Source organism: Pleurodeles waltl, chromosome 2_1, assembly GCF_031143425.1.
Source record: "Pleurodeles waltl isolate 20211129_DDA chromosome 2_1, aPleWal1.hap1.20221129, whole genome shotgun sequence".
In the NCBI taxonomy this organism is placed as follows: Eukaryota; Metazoa; Chordata; class Amphibia; order Caudata; family Salamandridae; genus Pleurodeles; species Pleurodeles waltl.
Window position 1 is genome coordinate 701,240,356 of NC_090438.1, and position 16,221 is coordinate 701,256,576.

Here is a 16,221-nt window from a genome sequence, read left to right on the forward strand (position 1 = left end):
GAGGGAAAACAATGTAGCTGCGCATGTGTTTCAGCAAGGAAGATAACACTCTGGACAACACGTTAGAGAACATTGGCTGGGACATCCCTGATGCCATGGCCACTGTTGTTTGAAAAGACCCACTGGCCAGAAAATCTAGTACAGACAGAACCTGCACTATTGGGGGGGATTCCTGTGGGATGGCGGATAGCTGAAATCCGGTCTGGCTCCAACTGGGCACACAGTTCCATGATTGTTGCACGATCAAGTCTGTATGTGATTATGATGTGTCTCTCTTTCATTGTCGACAGGTCAACCAGGGGTCTGTACACCGGAGGATGCCGCCATCTCATCACCTGCCCCAGCAGACGTGCCCTATCGAGGAGAACAGCGGGCAGAGGGTCATCCAAGACTGAGGTATCACAATGTGTTATTTGCTGAAACGTTGGTAAATCTCAATGTGCCGGTATCTGTCTGTTTTCCCGGCCCAGATATGTGTCATTTTTTATCCATCCCATGTGTCCCCCTGAAATGGCGACTGCCTGACCTGTAAGGTGGAACAAGGGGAAATGAGGTAACTGCGCTGGCGTTGTACACCGTCGCGATGGGCGGTCGAAGACCGCAGCGCAATTCAGCATTGGTTAACATTGGGCCCTATGGGTCCCATGAGCCAATGACGATGTACGCCGGTGGTGACGGTATGCACCGCCGCGAACGTGACTGGCATTTTCTTACTGTTCACTCACTTGATACCTGACCTTCAACAGGAGAGGACCTACACTGCAAGTGCTGCTGTGACCTGTGTCTGGAAGCGACGATGGCTACAGTGTCTGGGGAAAGGGCCCCTGCCTTCACTTCAGAGGAGTTGGAGAAACTGGTGGATGGGGTCCTCCCCCAGCACACGCAACTGTACGGTCCTCCAGACAAACAGGTGAGTACACTGTGAGCATGCTGCGTGGGCAATGCCTGTTTTGAGTGGTGTGGATGGAAAATACATGTGGGGGGGCTGAGGCCTGCATGTGAGGATGGTGAGTGCATTAGGGCATGGGTGGGAACTGGTGGGCAAATAGTATGATGGTCCGGACGGGTGAGTAATTTCCTTTCCTCCTGTACCTTTCCTCTAGGTCAGCGCCCACCAGAAGAATGGTATTTTGCGTGCCATCGCCAAGGACGTCTGGACCCTGGGGGTCTACCATAGAGGGAGCACCCACTGCCGTAAAAGATGGGAGGACCTGCGCTGCTGGAGCAGGAAGACTTCAGAGGCTCAGCTGGGGATGGCCTCCCAACGTGGAAGGGGTGCCCGTCGCACCATGACCCCCTGATGTACCGGATCCTGGCGGTGGCCTATATGGAGTTGGATGGGCGGTTGAGGGCATCACAGCAGCCACAAGGGGATAAGTACACTCTCATTCAGCTGACTCTGCGCGCATTACGAGGTGCTTGGATGGGGGAGGTGGGCTGTGGGTTCCTCTAGGCCAGGGTGAACTTGGTAGGCAAGGTGCCTTGTTAGGCAGGCTCTGTGGCACCCAGTACCACTAGTGGTAATAGCCATCTACACCTAGTCAGGCTCCTGTGACTTCCAGGTGTGCAGCAATTGGGCTTAGGCCTTGTATCCCAGGGGCATGTGAATTTGCTAGCAACTGTTAGTGCACAGCTTAGTGCAGAGGGCTGCTCCCTGTGTGTTGTGTTCGCCAACGGTAGTGGTGTTGCATGCACTGAACATGTTTTTCTTCTGTTTTTTCTCCCCTTTTTGTTTTGTCTCCCTGTTCTTGTGTGCAATAGCATCATCTGGCGGAGGAGCAGTGGCACCGGAGCAGGAGGGAGCTGCAACCCACTTGGCCCTGGAGGGTGAAGCAACAGAGTCTGAAGCTGCCAGTGGGACGGAGGGTGAGGGGAGATCCACGACGTGACAGGAGCATACACCAGTGACAGCGACTCCTCCTCTGATGAGAGCTCCCTTGCGGTGGCGGGCACCTCTGTGCCCACCACATCAACAGGTACAGACGCCACACCCCTATCAGCACCGCCCTCACAGCAGCCCCTCAGCGTGTGTCCAGTGCCCGCTCACCCAGGAGGGTGGGCATCTCTTTCGCCCCAGGCACTTCCCCAGTCAGCCCTGCTGCCATCAGTGAGAAGGCTATTGACCTCCTGAGATCCCTCACTGTTGGGCAATCTACCATTTTGAATGCCATCCAGGGTGTTGAGAGGCATTTGCAACAAACAAATGCATACCTGGGGGGCATTCATTCTGGACAGGCGGCCCAACAGAGAGCATTTCAGGCTCTGCCCTCAGCCCTGATGGCAGCCATTGTCCCTGTGTCCAGCCTCCCCCGTTCAACTTCCTCCACCCAGACCCAATCCCCTGTACCTCAGCCTATCCCCAGCAGACCATCAGACCAGCATGCACACTCATCAACACACAAGAGTGGACATGGCAAACATAAGCACCACACATCCCACAAGCACTAGCACCATACCCATGCAGACACATCAACATCCTCTGCCTCCACTGTGTCCCCCTCCTCCATGTCCTCCTCCTCCATCCCTGCCTGTCTCATCTCCACTCACACCTGCATGCACTACATCCTCAGCCACTACCTCCATCACCAGCACGCCAATCACCACACACCACTCACGTGCAATCACCACCCCCACTACCATGCACACATCCCCAGTGTCCTCTCCCAGTGTGTCTGTGAGCCCTCCTCCCAAAGTACACAAATGCAGGCACACACCCACCCAACAGCCATCCGCCTCACAACAGCCTCACGCCCATGCATCTTCACCCAAATTCAGCAAACGTAAACCTCCTACAACCACTACCTCTTCCTCTACTCCCAGACCCCCTCCATCTTCCCATCCCAGTGTGTCTAAAAATCTTTTCCTGGCAAACGTTGACCTCTTCCGTTCACCTCCCCCCGTCCTTCCCCAGGCCTAGGCTTTCCAGGTCCCAACCCAGCACCTCAGCCACCAAATACCCAGGCACAGTGGTGCCAGCAACTGCGGGGTATTCGAGTGCGCCACCCATCAGGACTGCCACTGTGCCACGTAGCGAGAGGAAGGACATTCCACCACCTGCCAAGGTGAAGAAGGTGCCCACATCCCAGAGGGAGAAGCCGCACCTACCAGCCACCAAGGGCTCTGCCAAAACAAAAGGGGACAGTGGCACAGTGCCACCTACTGAGGGACTAGTGTCACCCTTCTGTCCACGACTACACCAACCTGTATGGCGGTGAACACCGCAACCTGCCCTGCCACCTGCACCGCCACCAGCACCTTCACCTGCACAGCCACCTGCACCACCACTGGCACGTCTGCAGCCTCAGCAACAGTCCCCGGCATCTTCCCCAGTGGGCAGCCATCCGAGCCTGCAGGAGATGTCCTGCTGTGTCCCTCAACAGGTGCTGACACTTGTACCACCGCCAGCACTGCCTCCACAGACACCGCTGCAAGCACCGCCACCAGCCCCGCGGCCTGCTCGGACAGTGGAACCACGGCTGACATGGCTACCATCCCCAGTGGTAAGTCATCTGAGGCTGGAGGAGACTTCCTGGACCCTGCCCAGCTTCCATGAGGCATGACTTCCATTACTGTTTGCACCTGCAGGTGGAAAGCAAAGCCGCAGCAGTGTGGGGTATGTCTCTGCCTCCATGGCGTATTATGCTACCTGTTCCTAGGCAATCTCGTGGCACACACACCCAGGTGAGGGAATGGGACCGGCCACACTGCATGTGGAGCACTCTGGGCACAATGGCCCCTCCAGAACCAGAGGAGATTCACATCCACTACCTCAGTCCTTGGCAGGATGAAGCACTCTGGGCACAAGGCCCCCTCCAGAACCAGTGGAGATTCACATCCACTACCTCAGTCCTTGGCAGGATAAAGCACTCTGGGCACAATGCCCCCTCCAGAACCAGTGGAGAATCACATCCACTACCTCAGTTCTTGGCAGGATTAAGCACTCTGGGCACAAGACCCCCTCCAGAACCAGTGGAGAATCACATCCACTACCTCAGTCCTTGGCAGGATGAAGCCCTCTGGGCACAATGCCCCCTCCAGAACCAGTGGAGAATGTTATCCACTTTGGAGACTGTGGCTTTGCACTTCCCAGGATAAAGCAGTGGGCAAACCACCCACTGGAAAGACTTAAGAGACTGTGGCTTTGCACTCCCCAGGATAAAGCAGTGGGCAAACCACCCAGTGGAAAGACTTGAGAGACTGTGGCTTTGCACTCCCCAGGATACAGCAATGGGCATGGAGCCCCCTCGTGCAGCAGTGGCGTAGTGCGTTCATCTGGCTGAGGTGCCCCCTTTCCTTTCCCCCTGAGGTGCCTGTTTATTTTCAATCTGATGCCCCTGCAGTGTTCTCTCCGTTTCGAGTCAGGTATCTTCTGTGGGCTTCGCCCATGCATTTTGGGACCACTGGTCCACGGACAATGATTGGTAAACTATCCAGACTTGTGTAGTTGGTGTACATATTTGTATATACTGTATATATTGTATATACTGAATTTTGAACTTTCAACACATTTTTCATGATTACAATTGTTACAATCATTTAATTTTGCCCTTGCGTTCTTCAAGGGGGTTAGGGGGTGTATATGTAATGTTGCTGCATGTATTTGTGTGTATGGTGTTGTGGGTGAGGGTGGGGGTGGAGGTAATGTGTGTTGTGTGTGTGTGTGTGTCACTCTCTTTTCCCTCCCCCTCCCCTGTCTTGTAGGTGCAGTACTCACTGTGGTCGTCAACGGAGTCTGTCTTGCTCCTGATAGAGCAGGAGGAAGACCAGCATGGGCAGGACCTGCAGTTCGGGCTCCATGGCATCCTGGTTTCTCATTGGCTGATTTCGAGAGGTGAGTGGTTTCCCTTCTGTGTACTGTTCCCGCCGTGCTTTTGATAGCGTCGGTTCCGCCCCGGAAAAGGTGGAGGATAGGCCTTTTGTAATAGTGTGGGCGGTACTTTGTCCTCCGCCTGTCTGTTGGATACCGCCACGGTGTTTGTTTCTATCGCCGAGGCGGGCAAAGTGTTAAAGTGGCTGTCTATCTTGGCAGTTTCCGCCATGGTCGTGATTCCATTTTTTTTTCCGCCCGCTTGTTGGCGGTATTACCGCTGCTTTACCACCGTCCGCCAGGGTTGTAATGAGGGCCATATTCCACTCCTGGGGTATCACAATTACTCCCCATAAGATCCCTGGCTATCGTGAATTTTTATCAGAACCCTCCTCAATAATGAGGTTAAGTTTTACACCAGTCAGCTGCTAGAAGATCTTTGATCTTGGGCTGAGTCAAAGGGCCTAATTCCTATTTCCCAAATGGGGTTTTCTGCTGCTTCAGATACATCCAAAAACTTATTAGCCCTGTCTAATCTGGTGGATAAGGCAAATTTATCAGGGTCCATGTTGCACTGCTGTTTTGTTGACTTTAAGGCGGCTTTTGATGGGGTTCCCAGGAGCTCCCTGTGGGTTGAACTACGAAACTGGGGAATTTCACCTGTGATCCTGGGAGCCATCATAGAACTACACACAGATACCTGGGTCCACATTAAACTAGGAGATGGCTGCTCTGTCTCCAGGAAAATTCTCACCTTTCATGGTATGAAGCAGGGTTGCATGCTTGCTCCCTTGCTTTTTAATCTGTTTATTCCAGACCTGTCATCTGCTCTTAATGTTTTTAACTCTCATCCCCCTAAGATCGGTGGACTTTGGTTTAGTCATTTCCTTTATTCTGACAATTTGGCAATGTTTAGCTATACTAGGGTTGGCCTTCAACGGCTGCTCAACAGCCGCAAATTATTCGGAAGTAAATATGCTCAAAATTAAAGTGGTTTCCTTTGGCAGGAAAAGTCAGTTGGGAACCGGCTGGTATTATAAGAGCAACAAACTTACTTCAGATTTGTCTTATAAATATTTGGGGGTGTATTTTGAAACTAGGGGTAGCTTTGTCAGGCACAGGAAGGAGATTCAGAACTCTGATGGGGCCCAACCTGCTCCCACTAATGAAAGTTATGAGAGCTGATCACTCCCTCATTGTCTTATTGTCAAGAAGTTATGCTGGGTATAGGTTCATGTCTGTTAAATAGGTTGGTCATTAAAATTTATAAGAGGGTTTTTCACTTTCCTCAATCCGCATCTCCTGTGCAGGTGCGATTGGAATTTGGGGCCTGATTTATACTTTATTTTGGGCTGCATTACTGTAATTTATTTAATGCAAAAAGCAGCGCAAAATTACAAAATACAATTGTATTTTGTAAGTTTGCACAGCTTTGGAGTAAAAAACTGATGGTAATGCGGCGCATACAAAGTATAAGTCACGGCCTTGGTCTTTTAGACTAGCGAGCAGTAGGTGCAGGTGCCTTCCTGAATCTTTGTCATAAGTTGAGCTGGGCCAAGGCGGGTAGTTTGGAGTCATTATTGTTGTTTGAAATTGGTGTGACTGAGGCAAAAAGGTCCCACTACTGCTTTTAGACTGATTGCAGACAGCTACTAAGTGCTGATGATCTTTGGGCTAATAACCCTTCTCAACTCCCTTTTAAATTGGGTATTAAAAAGAGTACTCAGCTTTGGTCTTACCCTCTGATCGACCTTTCCTTGCTAACCGTAAGCACGCCTTGGCAGTTACAAATTGATTTCAGCCAGGTACCCCAGCCGGTTATCTTTTCTGCTCTTATGGCATCCATTTGAAAGAGAAATGTATGGCTTTAAGGATGGGTGACTGAGCTTTTTTGAAGCATCTTCCCTCATGGCGGTTAGTCTCAGGTGAGGGCGTCATGTGCAGGGGCTGTGGCAGAGTGGTAGAATCCCTTGAACATGTGGTTTTCCTGTGTCCATCCTTGCTTCAGGAGGACAGATCCCTGCTGCGGAATAAGTGGCAGGAACTGGGGGCCTGTGCCTGTCGGCAGGCTGTTATTATGTCTTTGGACCCTGGGAACACAGTGTTGAATGTACTGTTGATTAAATACATTAGGGCTGCTCAGGCTAAATTCCTCTGGGGCTCTGCCAGCACTGACCAGCAATGTGTGGAAATAATTTTTGCTCTTGCTCTGTTGGGTTTCGAATTAATTTTGTATAGCCATTGAGCTTCACCTTTGCACTCTGGTTTTTAATATCTGTTGGCTGTTACTTTACGGCCGGATAACCAATGCACAAAAGCACTTTAAGGGCCCTGACAACTGTTGCTTTTATGTTCCCTATTTACTAGGTGGGCGTTAGGGCTGCCAGGGGGCCCGGAAGCAATTTCAATTATGTGCACTGTTATACTTTCTCTACTGGATCACCTCTAATATGGGTTTGGTCTTAACCCCTACGCTACCAGGCCTTTTCCTCTTCTGTGCTGAGCCTTTTTTTGGCTATTTGGGGCAGTTCCCGCTTAGGCCCTCATATCCTTTTGTCCACATAAGCTATCCACACCAAATTTGTGTCCTTTTTTCCAACATCCTAGGGATTCTAGGGGTAACCAGAGTTTGTGGGTTCCCTTCGAATAGGCCAAGAAATTAGCCAAAATACAGCAAAAATTTCATTTCTCTCAAAAAATGGGAAAAAACGGCTGCAGAAGAAGGGTAGTGAATTTTACCCTGATAATGACATCAACAAAGGGTTCACGGTGCTAAAATCACCATCTTCCCAGCTTTCAGGAACAGGCAGACTTGAATAAGATAACGCAATCTTTTAACACAATTTTGCCATTTTACTGGGACATACTCCATTTCTACTATTTTTTGTTCTTGCAGCCTTCTTCCAGTTAGTGACTGAAATGGGTGTGAAACCAATGCTGGATCCCAGGGAGCTAAACATTTAGGAAAAGTAGACTAAATTCTGAATTCAGCAAGGGGTAATTTGTGCAGATCCTAAAAGGGTTTCCTACAGAAAATAACAGCTGAAAAATGAAATATATTGAAAATGAGGTGAACAAAACAGCCATTTATCTCCACATTTTACTCTGTAACTTTTACCTGCGATGTCAGATTATTGAAAGCAATATACCGTTATGTCTGCTGAACTCCTTTGGTTGCGGTGATATATTGGGATTTCTATGTTCATCAAGAATGCAATGTTTTTTCATTCTAGACCTGGCATACAGCAGTTCATTTGCTGAAATATAAAGAGTGAAAAATAGGTATCAAGAAAACCTTTGTATTTCCAAAATGGGCACAAGATAAGGTGTTGATAAGCAGTTGTTATTTGCACATCTCTGAATTCAGGGGTGCCCATACTAGCATGTGAATTACAGGGCATTTCTCAAATATACGCCTTTTTAACACAACGTCTTACATTTGGAAGGAAAAATGTAGAGAAAGACAAGGGGCAATAACACTTGTTTGCTAGTCTGTGTTCCCCCAAGTCTCCCGATAAAAATGGTACCTCATTTGCATGGGTAGGCCTAATGCTGGCGACAGGAAATGCAACATGGACACATAACATTTTTACATTGATATCTGACATGTTTTTTGAAAAGTGCCTAGCTGTATATTTTGGCCTCTAGCTCAGCCGGCACCAGGGTAATAGTATCACATCTGTTGCACAAGTTTGTCTGAAATCTGGGGGGTCACCTTCGGAGCCTGCGGCGAGGACTCCGAGCATCCTATGGAGGACCCGGCCGTGCCATCTGAGTCTACCCCGGAGCCTCCCGGGTGGGATGCTTCTCTGCCCATGGATGCCACCGCCTCAAGGGCCGCTCGCTTTCCAAGTTCTTTCTGTGTCTGCGTTGGTATCCCAAATGAGCGGTCCCTGTTCCTCTGCCTCCCTAGGACTCTGCGCTTTCCAGTCTCTCTTACGTTAACTTTTGCGCTCTGGGCCGACTGGCCTCCATGAGCTTCAAACCATTCCCAGGCCTCCTTGGGGTTCTGAAAAAACAAAGATTTACCCTTGTGTGTCACTCTCAAGCGAGCCAGTAAGAGGAGCGAATACTGGATTCCTCTCTGAGGGCCTTTTTGACTGCCATGTACGAGTTTCGCCTGATCTGGACCTCAAAGGTGAAATCTGGAAATAACGTCACCTCTCCATTCGCAACTCTGAAGGGGCCTGTCTCCCTGGCCCTCTGGATTAGGGCATCCCTGTCTCTGTAATGCAGAACTCTGGCTATCACCGCTCTGGGTGGTCTGCCCGGGGCAAGGGGTCTCGAAGGCACTCGGTGTGCTCGTTCAAGCGTAAAAAACGGAGTCAGTTGTCTGCTGCTACAAACGTGCACAACCAATTTTCCCGAAATGCCACCATATTCGTCCCTTCCGCTCCCTCCGGCAGGCCTACCACTCGGATATTGTTCCTTCGGTTCCTCCCTCCTGCGTCCTTAGCTCTCTGTTCCAGCCGCTTCACTCTGTCATTGTGATTCTCTACCATAATTGTTGTGTTTCTTTGTTTGGGAGTGATATCCGCCAATGCGGTCTCCGCCTCTTTAACTCTGTCAGTTAGTTTTTGATGGTCTGCCCTCAGAAGCCCCACCTCTACAGCCACTTGATTGATATTGTGCTGTAGTGTAGCTTTGGTGTCTTCGATTTCCCTTAGGATCTTGTCTAGGGTATTCTGCACTCTAGCCTGTGAGAAGTTCAGAGGTGCCCCCTCTTTAGGGTCAGTGTGTGTTGGATGGTCCATAGCTTTGGTCTTTGTGGCGGCTTTTGGATGACATCGGCCTTGTAGTGCTTCACTTCGGTGTTAATGGGAAGGTGAGCGGACTGTTATATTTCACTCATTCACGTAAGCTCAAAAGCTTATCTTGGGCCAGTCAGTTACATCCAGCAGTCCAACTCAGCTCTTCCACTCAGTAGTATCATGGTTCTCTTAGAGTGTTCCCGCCATTTCACCTGGTTCTCTCATTCCTAGGGGCCTAGCTGACCCTTCTTATTGTTGCCCTAAGCACCGGGCCCAGGTCTTTAATGTTCTCTACTTCCAGCATTTTCTCTATCGGGTGCAGTACACCCCCCAGGGCAGCAGTGGCTATTACAGGCCTTCTCATTTCCACCTTCACCTTAGTCCAAGTGCGCTCCATCCTTCCAGCTAAGTTCGGTAGGACTCACCCCCTCACTTCTGCTTTACGTCCTTATGGGGAGCTGGGCTCACTCCTGGTGTCTAAAGTTTGTGCGTAGTGTGAGATCGCTCTGCCCACCAAGGTGTTTCACTTACTTTCGGTCCATATTCCCCAGAGTCCCTTCCCTGTTGTGGGCGCCAGGTCCGCACCGACACTGCCGGCTGACCACGTACTCCACCACACCCTCAGCGTTTACGGGCGCTTTATCCGATGCACTGCAGCATGTTCTCTGCTAGGCCGAGGTGGGACCACCCTTCAACATCCACTATAAGTCCTGTGGAGTTGTGCTCTGCACCTCGGTCCTTGTTATCCAGCATTACTTCCTCGTTATGGGTACCGGGCCTGTACCAACACTGCCGACGGCGCGCACACTCTGTCGCGCCCTCGAGCATTTTATCCGGTGCACTGCAGCGTATTTTCCGCCAGGCCGGGGTGAGACCTCCCTTCAACGTCCTCTGCAAGTCCCCTGGGGGCGCACTTCGTGCCTCGTTCCTTGTTCCCCAGTGTTACTTCCTCATTGTGGGTGTTGGGCCCGCATCGACATCGCCAGCGGACCGTGCTCTCTTTCGCGTCCTCAGCGCACGTGGATGCTTTATCCGATGCACTGCAGCGTGTTCTCCACCAAGCCGGGGGGAGGCCGCCCTTCCACGTCCTCTACAAGTCCCCTGGGGCCCTCCTCCGTGCCTCATTCCTCATTCCCCAGCGTTACTTCCTCGTTGTGGGTGCCAGGCCTGTGCCGGCATTGCCGGCGGTCCGCTCACTCCATCGCGCCCTCAGCACACATGGGCGCTTTTTCCGGTGTACTGTAGCGTGTTCTCTGTTAGGCTAAGGCGAGGCTGCTCCTCGATGTCCTCTACAAGTCCCCCGGGGCTGTACTCCGTACCTCGATCCTTGTTCCTCAGCGTTACTTCCTCATTGTGGGCGCCAGGCTGGCACCGACACCACCGCTAGATTGCGCACTCTGTCGCGCCTTCAGTGCACGCGGGCGCTTTGTCCGAAGTACTGTAGCATATTTTCTGCCAGGCCGGGGGGAGACCACCCTTCAGCATCCTCTACAAGTCCTCTGGAGGCCTGCTACGCGCCTCATTCCTCCTTCCCTGATGTTACTTCCTCGTTATGGGTGCCGGGCCCGCACCGTTACAGACAGCGGACCGTGCTCCCAGCGCACACGGGCACTTTATCCAATGCACTGCAGCGTGTTCTCTGCCAAGTGGGGACGAGGCCGCCCTTCAATGTGCTCCTCTGACAAGCCCCGGAGCCGCCGGCAGGGCCGCGTCACTACGTGAGTCCCCGGTCTCAACCACGGCAGCAATCCCGCGGCCCCGGGCTCCAGTGGGGCCCCCCACACTCCGGGATCAGACTCCCCCTTGTTCCTCTGGACCCCTGGCGCCCCAAGGTACCGACTCTACAAGTTGATGGTCCTGAGAGTGGGCTATTTTCAAGGATTATAGGTCCCTCCGGAGCCACGTTCTCAAGCGTGCGCCATCTTGGCTGCTTGGCCACGCCCCCCCACCGCGGGCCAACTTCATAATAAGCATGTTCACCCTTCGATTCTCAGATACCTTTTTTCAAACTTCTCAACAAATTCATCAGTTAATTCCTTTTGTGCAGCAAAAGTCCCGGAATCTCAGCCAAAGTCCTTTCACTAGACAAAGAGAAAGGAGGAATCAGTCTCCTCAAATTTAGAAGATTTCAAACTGCATTCCTAGCCAAGCAACTCCTACAATGGATTCCTCCAAGCCTCCAGCTCCTCCCTCCTCTCTGGGCAGACATCGAGTTAGATCTGTTCTCCCTATTCACACCCCTAGCTGCCATCTCAATGAAACAGATCAAACCCCAACACACCTCAAGCATATTCGGGGACACAATAATGGCTGTCAAACACCTTGTCAGTAAATACACTGTCATGCTCAAACACTCCTCCTATGCCTCTCTTTGGCACAACCTACTAATACAAATTGACAGTAAAACCCTCCACTGGCACACATGGTCAGCACACAGCATTCTATACATTAAAGGTATGATTGACAGAGCCAGCACGATTCTCTTCTCTCTCCTACAGAACTCCTACTGCATCCCTGACATGGAATTGTACAACTTCCTCAAACTCAAAGTCAACATTAACCACAAAAAACCCTTCCTAAATCCACAACCTTCAAACATCTTTAAGGAACAAGCTTTGATTGCATCACAGGGCCATCAAGCCTCTAAACGCTATAGAATCCTCCACAAACATACTGCCAAAGTCACACAAAAAAAAAAAAAAAAATGGTCAGTTTCCTGTCTCAAAGAAGGCTAGTTTTACCTTTCCAAATAAAACTGGTCTCATATATGGAAATATGTCACTAAGCTCAAAATCTCCCCCATCATAATACAGTGCATATGCTGGTTAATACATTGATCTTTTTGGACCTAGAGGAAACTTTTCAGACTGAGCCTCCTAAACTTTGACAAATGTTGGAACTGGTCCACTGAGACTGGTGACCTTGAACATATGCTATTCTCTTGTCCACTACTTAAATCTTACTGAGAAAACATTATTAATACCAAAAACAACATATGTCACTGTAAATTATTTCTAGACCTAATCTTTATCTGTTTAGCCCACCCAAACAAGAGACAACTCTTGTTATACAACCTACTAGTCACATTAGGGATCAAAACAATCCTTTGTGACTGGAAAGACTATAGAGCTATCTCCTATCACACTTGATGGGCCTGGGTTTGCTTCATCAATAGTATAGACAACACCATCCTGAATCAAAGTGTCAACCAAAATAAATCTAGATTACTCTGGTTACATCTAGATGCCTACAGACAGACCATCAAACCCCCAGGTAGTGAACCTGAGCTGAAGTTCACACAGCAATCCTTCACCCAGATCTTGGGACATTAACCCCCTTTTTCGTACACTTTCTTCTCCATTTACATTCTCACTGCTCCAATGATTTTATTTCTGATTTGATCAATACCAAATTTGAAATTCACAATGTACTTATTCATCTATTGACCTCTCATAGAACTTTTGAAACAATTCAGTACTTCTCGTTGGTCTTCTTTGTTTTTCATTGTATGAAAATGTCAACAAAACGGTAAAGTGAAAAAGAGGATTTACAATTACAAGTCCATAGGTACCAAAAATGACTGCCGCACTCCTTTTCACTCAGAAATTACACTTAATAAATGTTTTAAGGAATATCCAATTCTATCCTATGAGACCGGTAGGCCTCACAGTAGTGAAAAACAAATTTGGGAGTTTTTCACTACCAGGACATGTAAAACTAAGAAATATATGTCCTGCCTTTTACTAACACTGTTTCCTGATGTTTGGGCCACCTAGGGTCTACCTCATGTGTAATAAAAGCCTGGCAAGGGGTTTTGAATGCCAAGCAGACATGGCAGTGAAACTGCACATACAGGTTGTATAGTGGCTGGCCTCAGATATGTTTAACGGGCTACTTAAGTGGGTGGCACAATCAGTGTTGCAGGCCCACTACTAGCATTTAATGTACAGGCCCTGGGAACATATATTGCACTTTACCATATGTGCCCATTGTGGATATCCTAATGCCACCATGTTTTAGGGGAGTGAACACATGCACTTTAAAACTGGTTAGCAGTGATAAAGTCCAATCCCTGTAGGGAGATGGCCCACCTCAAGAATTTTGGATTCCGACCCCTCATTTTCATTATCCCTGAGGGGCGTGTGGCTGTCTGAATCTGGAAGTGAGTCCAAAAGAGTTATGGTCTCAACTTCTTCAGTGCCCAGACCACAGCAAAGGGTTCCTGCTTGATTGCACTCCACCTCCATTCCTAGGGTAGTAACCTCCTCGAGATAAATGCCACAGGTTTGCCCAGGCCCTCATCATTAAGCTATGACAATGCTGTCCTTACACCATGCTCTGTGGAATTAGTGTGAACTATGAAATCCTTGGAAAAGTCAGGGGCTTTGAGCACCGGAGTTGTGCACATGGCTTGTTTCTGCTTTCTGCATTGCCTCTGTACATATCATATTAATGTGTTATTTTTATATCAGTTCAGTCAAGGGGACCACAATGGTGTCATAACCTTTGATAAACCTCCAGTAGTACCCAGTGGCACCTATGAAGGCTCTCACGTCTGTCTGATTTATTTGGGTCCCCAGGCCATGATGGTTTTTATCTTGGCCTGGAGGGGTTACATATCACCCCACCAACCAGGTGCCCCAAGTACAACACTGTCCCCTGCCTATCTGGCACTTACTGGCCTTGATAGTCAGGCCTGCATTGTGCAAGGCCTGAAGCACTTCCTCGAAGTGGAAGAGATGGTCCTTCCAGCTGCTGCTGAAAACAGATATGTCATTCAAATATGTAGAGCTGAAGGCCTCCATCTCAGCTGGGACTTTGTTCACCAACCTCTGGAAGGTGGCAGGAGCATTCTTGAGCCCAAAGGATATTACCCTTAACTGGTAGTGGCCTTCGAGGAAGGAGAAGGTTGACCTGTCTTTGGCTCCTTCAATGAGGGTGATCTGCCAGCATCATGAAGTGAGGTCCAAAGTACTCAGGAATTTAGCAGCCCCTAATCTGTCAATCTCCTCATCCACCTGGGGGATTGGATGAGCATCAGTTCTAGTGACTAAATAGAGCCCCTTGTAGTCTACCTGCATTCTGGTGCAGTGCCCTTAGGGCAGTTATTGGTACCAGAACCACAAGGCTGGACTAGGGGCTACTGGAGGGTTCAATCACCCTCAATTCCAGCATTTTGGAAACCTATTGCTTAATGCTGGCCTTCAATTTGTCTGACAGACGGTAAATTTTGTTCTTAACAAGGCCAGTGTCTGCGTCATGTGTACATGTGTGTAAACCCAGCAGTGAGGGGAACAAAGAGAGGAGACTGTCCAAGCAACTGATGACAGTCCCTCTGCTGTTCAGGAATCAAGGTAGAGGAAAGGTTTACACGTTCCACTGACCCATTCTTCTTTTTAAGGGGCCAAGAGATTAGGGAGAAGTTCACTCTCCTCTTCCTCCCCTTCCATTTGTCACCAATAGCATAGTGACCTCAGAGCTCTCACAATGGGGCTTGAGATAGTGAGGTGGATAACCATTAAGGGGTGTCTGGGCGTCTTGAGGTCCACCAAGAAGGTAACCTCCCCTTTCTTCTCAACAATCTCATGGGGCCTAGTCTAATAGTCTTAGAAGGCCCCGGGATCCACAGGCTCATTCACTCACACCCTCTATCTAGGTTGCAAGCCCACAAGGGCCACTGTTTGGTTATACCCCTGATTCATTACTTCCTGGCTGGCCTTTAAGTTGTCTAAAGCTTGAACTCACAATTTGGCCATCTGGCTTTGTAAAGCCAGAATGTAGTTCACTACATCTTGTTAAGTTTTCCTGGGAGCGTGCTCCTACTCTTCCTTTATTAGGATGAGAGGTCCTCTTACAGGGATCCTGTACAGAAGCTCAAAGGGGCTAAACACAACAGCCTTCTGAGTCACCTCTCTATATGCAATGAGTAGGTATAGCAATAGGATGTCCTGCTTATGCCTCAGGTAGGCTCCTGATCATGCCTTTCAGGGTCTTGTTGAATCTCTCAATAAGCCCATTTGTTGGTGGATTATGCGGGGTGGAGAACTCATAAGTAACTCCACACAGACTGCTCAAAAGCAGACATATAGTTTGTACCCCTGTAAAACACCACTTCCTTGGGGAAACTCACTCGAGCAAAATTCACCATCAAGGACCTAGCCAGTACACATGCAATAGTAGTCCTCATCACTTTGGCCTCTGGATACCTAGTGACATGGTCCAGCAGAACCAGGATGTACCTGTAACCATAAGAGGTGTCGGTATCCATGGGCCCTAAAATATTGATGCCCACCTCCTCAAAATGGGTGCCAACAACAGGCAAGGGACACAGGGGAGCTTTTAGCTTCTGTCCTGTCTTCCCACTGCCCTGGAAGGTCACACAAGTTCTACAAAATGTAAAAAGAAGTGGGGACAAGCCTTGCAAATGTCTTGTCTTGATCCAGAAGTCCTGCCAGGGCAATTTTGTGGGACAGCCACTGTGAGAATAGCCAATAGAACTTGGGGACCACCAGGGCCCTTGTTGTCTCATGCATCTGTTCTTTAGGCACACTGTACAGGAGGTTGTCCTCCCAGTAAATGTGGTGATTACCAGAGGCATCACCTGCTGCCTGGGCTTCAGCTTATTGCCTCATGCCCTCCAAGGCTGGGCACTCCCTCTGAGCC